The sequence below is a fragment of the Dasypus novemcinctus genome, unplaced genomic scaffold (genome assembly GCF_030445035.2).
Source record: "Dasypus novemcinctus isolate mDasNov1 unplaced genomic scaffold, mDasNov1.1.hap2 scaffold_106, whole genome shotgun sequence".
Taxonomy (NCBI): domain Eukaryota; kingdom Metazoa; phylum Chordata; class Mammalia; order Cingulata; family Dasypodidae; genus Dasypus; species Dasypus novemcinctus.
The window spans coordinates 1,054,670-1,061,468 of record NW_026688145.1 but is presented as its reverse complement, the minus strand read 5'-3'; positions in this window follow the sequence as shown (position 1 = coordinate 1,061,468).

Here is a 6,799-nt window from a genome sequence, read left to right as displayed (position 1 = left end):
TGAACATTAGGTTCTTCCCAATGTAAAGCACATACCCAGTAGCAAGAACTATTGATCTGAGCAGCTCGGAGCTTATGATGTACAAGAAGTGCTGAGCTGGGGTTTTGGATCTTAGTTGAGAAAGGAGAGGTGAAAGTAGGGTTCACATTCCCTAAAAGATAACTGAAGAAGCTTGCAGCATCTTGGGGCAAAAAAGCAAATTGCTGTGTCAGCTCTGACCCCCATGCCTTTGGTTTCTGGTAGAAGAGGAATTGGGAAGTGGTTGCTAGGTATCATTTGCTCTGCACCATGCCCTCTTGCTCTCTGTACTTATGATTTGTTTTGGGGGTTCCTGTGTCTGTCACAAGGATGATGACGCAGGACCTAAGACTCCTCACTTAGAGCCTCCTGTTCTCTTCATTGGTGATGATGTGCTCAGAAAGCACATGTTGCCTAGTGAGCCTAGAACTACAAGGAAAAAAGTTTTTGTCTTTTTTCCTGAAAATAGAGCCATCTCAGCGGAGCCTCAGAGAGATGCGTCAAGCCAGTGCACCAGATCTTTCTTCCATGATAGAAATGGCCTACATCTGTGGTGTAGCCACAGGTGGCTAAATGGCTACTCTGTGGAGCCTCCTTTATCACACACCTCTTTCCTGCCAAAGAGTGCTTAGGCCATGTGTTTGTCCCTTGCAACTCCCAAGCAGGAAAAAGAGGCCTTCCTTCCTTAAAATAACACTTGAATTCCAAACAGCAATCCAAATGTCTCCAGGACAGCAGGATGAAATGATGCACTGGGGACCCATGGGTGAGAAAGTGGGGGAGAGTTGGAGGATCTGAAACCAAGAGGAGGGAGGGGCCTGTATAGAGGTCCACCAAGCCCCCATGTTGGATGATCCTTAAATAGAGATGCATTTTTTAAAAATTTCTGGACACACACTTCAATAACACCCATTCCATCCTCCCACCCCCCATCCCCCACTACAAACCAAGCAGTGCATCAGTGCACGTGAGAAGGGTCCTCCCTGTCTCCAGAGCTTGGAGATGGAAGAACCTCGAGGTAAATATGGGGTTCTAGAACTCAGTGATCTAAGCTCAGGATGGGAAGGGGATGGGAGGCAACACAGTGTAAGGTTCTAGGCTCAGCAGCCAGGCCTAAGAACACATGTGGTTTCCTGGTGGACTGAGCTGTTAAGGGGGAAGACAGCCAGTCCGTCCTCAGCAGGGGGTTTTCCCTGCAGGACACAGGAGTCTGGATGGAGTCACCGGATTCTGGAGTCATGGGAGATTGTTCAGACTCAGGGAGCGAGTAGGGTCTGGTCCAGAAAAGGCCAGAAAGTGGTCCTGAGCATTCTCTAGCAGGAATGAGGGCCCAAGTGGTTCTGCTACTCCTTGCTTGTCCAAAGTGGGGGTGTGTGGCAATGGGACCTGGGTGGGCACTGAACCTAACAGAGGGGGTTGAGGCTGGGAGGAGGAATCCCCCAGCAAAGCTGAGCATCCAGGTGTGGTTAGAGCCAAGAACACCTGAGGGTCCTGTGCTGGAGCCTGAGTTCTGGGGCTGAAAAGAAGGACCTCTGCACCCAAGTGTGCTAAGTCCCTGAAAATGTCCCATCTAAGGATGCAATGCCTCATTATTAGAGACATTACAGGAAAACCAGCTCTTGGTGGCTCCCAGGCCAGGCTAGGGCATGGTATGCTCTGCAGGGTCTAGAAGTTGCAAGCCACAAAGAGCTCTTGAAGTCCAGTCTGGAAGTCAGTTGGCAGGGTTTACTGAAACCTCTGGCACCTCAGGGCAAATGGCAGATTCCTGGGCTCCAGGACCCCGGCCAGGCTTGGGGGAGCTACAGTGCACACATTACGCATTCTGGAACCAGAGAAAGGCAGATGTTGTGGATTCTGGAGTGTGAGGAGTTGTGCATTGCACTGGGGTTGCTGGAGTGTATGGCAGTGGGGTTGGGCCATGGACCCACAGAGGGTTGAGATGCAGTGGACTTGAGGACCACAGCCACAGGATCCGCACTCCACAGGGAGGGTGAGGGGCAGGGGCCTTAGTTGCGCTCCTCTCCCAGGGAGCTGGTGGGGCTGAGGTGCTTGCTGGGGCTGCTGAGTGAGTTGGAGGGCACCCTGTCCACCAAGCTGTGTTTGCTCCTGCTGCTGGAAGAGGTGCAGGAAATGCAGCATGGCTACTCCGGCACAGGGATGTTGCGCCGATCCTTGGCGACCTTCTCGCCCTTCTTGTTGTGCTCACCGTCATTGGGCAGCCTGGCCTGGGACTCCTCCTCATTCTCGCTGTGGTGCATGCTCCAGTGTCGCAACAGCAAGGGCAAAGGTGAGACCAAGTCCTTGGGTGGATAGTGGTAGCCCTGGGCCTGCGAACGGAACACAGGCACACACCGCAGAGTCATCCATGGGCACCCAATGGCCCAGCCCCAGTGTCCCAACACACTTGGGGTCCCCTGGACAGCCTCCCGCCCCCACCCCCAGCGCCCAGTCCTCCAGAGTCTGCGTCCACTCACTGCATCCCCCTTGTGGGGCTCATAGATGAAGTGGTCGAGAAAGGCCTTGGCCAGTGCCATGTGGCACATTGACATGTAGTAGTGGGGGGAAGGCAGGGGAGGGGGCATCAGAGGTGTGGTGCTGGACCCCGCCCCCAGGACCTGGTCCCACCCCCTATGCAGATGAGCATACCCAAACAAGATTTTGAGTCCCTTTTATACAGAGAGGAAAGGCCAAATGATCCTTTTGTTTCAGTTCTCAATAGGCTTGAATTAGCATATATTTTTCATAGCATGGACTTTAAACATCCTAGATAAGCTTTTAGCCCATTTGGTTTTCATTTCTGCTGAATATTTAAAGTTTATAGACTTTGCATTGTTAAATTGTTTTCTGGGATGGGAGTCATTGCCATGGTTACTGAGGGCAGAACTGCAGCCTCTTACTGTCCCACAACCACAAGTCACAGACAGCTTAGGTTATCTCTTAAGAGATATAGAACCTCCCACCCATAGTCCACATCATTTCCCCCTTATTCTAAAGTTTAACTTGCTAAGCTTTGGCATAATTATTGTTGGAGCTATGAGGTGGATGGCTGTTTGTTGTTTGAATTGATTATTTAACCTATCAATTTTCAGTGTAGCATTCAGGAGCCTGTTTCCAGATGTTCAGAAGTTTTCACTCCAGGCAGTAGAATTTTGGGTCAGGGGTCCCCATGCAGTCATCTCGGGGCCACTGGCACCTATGTAGATTTTCAGTCAGGCTCTAGATCCATCTATTAATTTTGTTTTACCCTTAAAGAGTTTAGACCTTTAATCTTAAAGGGGTGCTGAAGGGAGATGATTTCTTTTCTGTAACTGCTTCCTGCTGGCCAGGGCTGTAGTTATTGCCTAACAAGGTGTAAAACTCTATTATAACTCGAGGAAGATGGATCTGGCCTTCTGTACGAAGTTGGATGAATTTATGATATGGTTAATAAGATATTCACTCTGAAAGAAAGAAACTCAATAAAAATTTGGAATACCAGTTTTTAAAAGAGGATATTGGATTATAGAGATAGACAAGGTTAGGCACTTATAAAGATGGCACTCCTTTTTAAAAGCTGGTGGGAACAGTATATATATAAATATATATTTTCTCATTTATTTTAGTGAGAAATTGCAATAGATACTTCACTTTGTTTGAAGACATATTTCAAGCTGTTTAATGATTGGCACTCATGAGCTCTGTCAGATGATCCTGGTGAATGGGCACCATTTGGGCAGTTGGTTTCATTCAGGATTAGTACACTAAATTGGAAATTTTCTTAGATTTAGCTGTAGGAGTCATCAGAACTACAGAATAAAGGTTTTTTTAAATTTTGATTTTAATTGTACAATTTCCAGTAATTTTGACTTGTTCAATAGGTGGCTCATTATTAGTAAGGAGGCCTCACTTTTGCTACACAGTAGAGTAGAGTAGAATATACTAAGTTGACTGAGCCTGGCTGAGACTGCCACTTTATTCTATAAACATGTTTATTGACTGTTTAGAAAATGAATTTACCAGGAATTTAACATGTTTAATATACTTTTGTACCTAATCCACAATAGAAAAGACAACATTATAATTATTAGGCATATATTTAGTACATGATAAAAGTACAGCACTTAATATTAATTAATGTATTACATAATGCAAAGGATTCAGAGTTCCAATTAATAGTTATAAGTTTCAGGTTTGTAATAATTTACATGTTATCTCTCCATGAGAGCAGGCCAAAATGAAAGCTGTGTTTAAGTTTTACTTACAGTATCTTGGTATCATGGCTCCACTTAGCATATTCTTCACAGTGAGCAAGTGGCAGCATTGTTGATTTTAGAGGGAGTTTCCAGTATTTTACTAGCCAGGTGCATAGTGCTCTCTGGCACTATGGAACAGTGCGAGTCTGGAAGCAATATCCATTGTACACGTGGCCGTACCGAGTCATTATTGGCTGCTGCAGGAGCTTGAAACTGCAACGAGGTTTCCATCGACTTCAGGAGCAGAACCAGAGGCTGCTACAGCAAATATTTCTAATTGAGAGGTCAGTGACTAGCCTAGCCAAAAACTCACATGGAGAGGCAATCTGCAATGTATTCATGGCGTGGTTTGAATGCACAAAAGAATTTCAAAATATTAAAGTTTATTCCTTGTTTTTATATATTTTATACAATTAATGCAACTCATCATATAACAAATGACTGTTTACTTATATAATTTTAACCTGAAGATAATAGTAGGTATTTTACTTTAGTAATAGAAGGAAAAAACTATTTTTCATTGTTAAAATGAAAACAGAAGATTCCCAATAAAATCAAGATAAATTTTATTACCATTTACTTAAATATGCACCTTGCAATAGCCTTCAGACAGGTTTTATTACCACAAGGTTATTTTTTGCAACCAATACCAATCCAAGTTTTTAGTTAACACTGACTTTTAGAACTAGGTATAGTTTGGAAGATGTTTTACAAACTTTTTATAATAGACCATAACCACAATGACATTTTACCTTACATTTAAATAAACTCATTAAATGATAATTACTAACTGAAGAAATGTACTTCATTTCTCTAAGAGAGCATATTACAATCTTTTTTCTTTAGCTTAATTTTATTAACATGGACTTAAATTTTTATTACTCTAAAGATTTTGTACATATAATGTTAATTTAGTTTATAAGTTAACTATGGGAAATTACCTCAAGCTAAATAAAATTGAAACTATTATAGTTTATGCAAGGAATATTTTCTTTTTTCCTTACAGGAAGCTAAAATCCTCTTTTCTTTGTTTAAGTTATGAAAATGAATAATTTTTAAAAGCATACTGACCCCCAGGTTTTAAAACACATTACACAATTACTTAATTTGTTAATCATAATCCAGGAAAGCTCTCTCTATAGTTTTTATGGACTTTTCTTTACTTACTGAAATTTGTTAACAGAGCCACTAATTACCTTTCATTTTGCTGGAAAGAAATCATCTTCTGGAAGAAACTAAGGCTCACCTGATTGTGGAGAAGAAAAGAGTTTATTTTCAATCTTGCAAGAAGGGGCACACAACCAGAAAATATGGCTGGCACCCCAAACATAGGAAAATGACACAATTTATACCCATAAGCCTAGCACAGAAGCTCTTCTTGTGTTTCTCTATAGATAGGATACTTCAGAACTTATAGACTATCTGAGAAGGTATAACTTTCCTGTGCAAAAGTTTGTGATTTAACCATTTCCTTTATCACATTTCAACAATTTATTTTTTACTTGGCCCCCTTTGTCAAATAAGGAATGGAGTTTAGTGCTGCATTGGTATTGACTTAGCTCTTTCTTGGGCATCCTTTTATTGCCTATAGGACTGGCTTAAGCTGGTTTCCTTTGTTGCTGTTTAACCCAAGTGTGGGAGACTGAGGCAGTAGGCTGCCAGGTTACATTAATCAATATTTCCTTCTTTTATGTGAAAAATATACTAATCTTTGTTTTTTTAAAAATTTGTGCCTGCCAAAAGGTTTAAACTGGGAAATTACAGGGCAAACTGATTCTTAATTCCTTAGCCTCATAGATAGGTTTAATCTGCCACACTTAGTCTTGCCTTCAAACTCTTGCAAAGAGGAGGCCCTTTATCAATAGTTATTTTACTTAGATTTTTATATGAACTTTTCATCTTTCTCAGTTTAATTTGGGCTCCAAGAATATTTATTTACATATAAAACTGAATATTTAATTTTTTACAATTTGAATAGAGCTTTTTTAAGAATTTTCATTTTTTAATTTGATACTATTACCTTGATGTATGAAGACATACACTGAACAAATGGTCAGACACAAATAGACACAGAAACACAACTCATTGTTACTTATAATGTGCATTATTTTATATACTGTTTAGCTTAATTTGGGTTTCAGAAATATATATTACTTTTTAACTGCATATTTAACCTCAACAATTTGAGCAAATAGGCAGACATGAATAGTTTGACACAAAAACATAACTTTAGTTACTTTAAACTTCCAATTTTTACAAAACAAGTGTGACTGCAAAACATTTTAAAGACTCCTGAAACTTCTCTTAATTTATACTGTGACTGTGCAGTGTTACACTATGACCATGCAGTTTTACACAGGAATTTTGTTTCTTAACTAATGGTTTGTAACCAAAATATTCCCAATGTTTTAACACAATTCCCTTTTGTTTCAGAACTTTAGATTTTACCTTGAATTTAGGAGAATTTCGGATAAACAGCAAGATTAATTTTTGAAGCCTCCGGGAGACAGACTGGTTTCTCTTATGAATTGCCACTCCTAGGAACACTG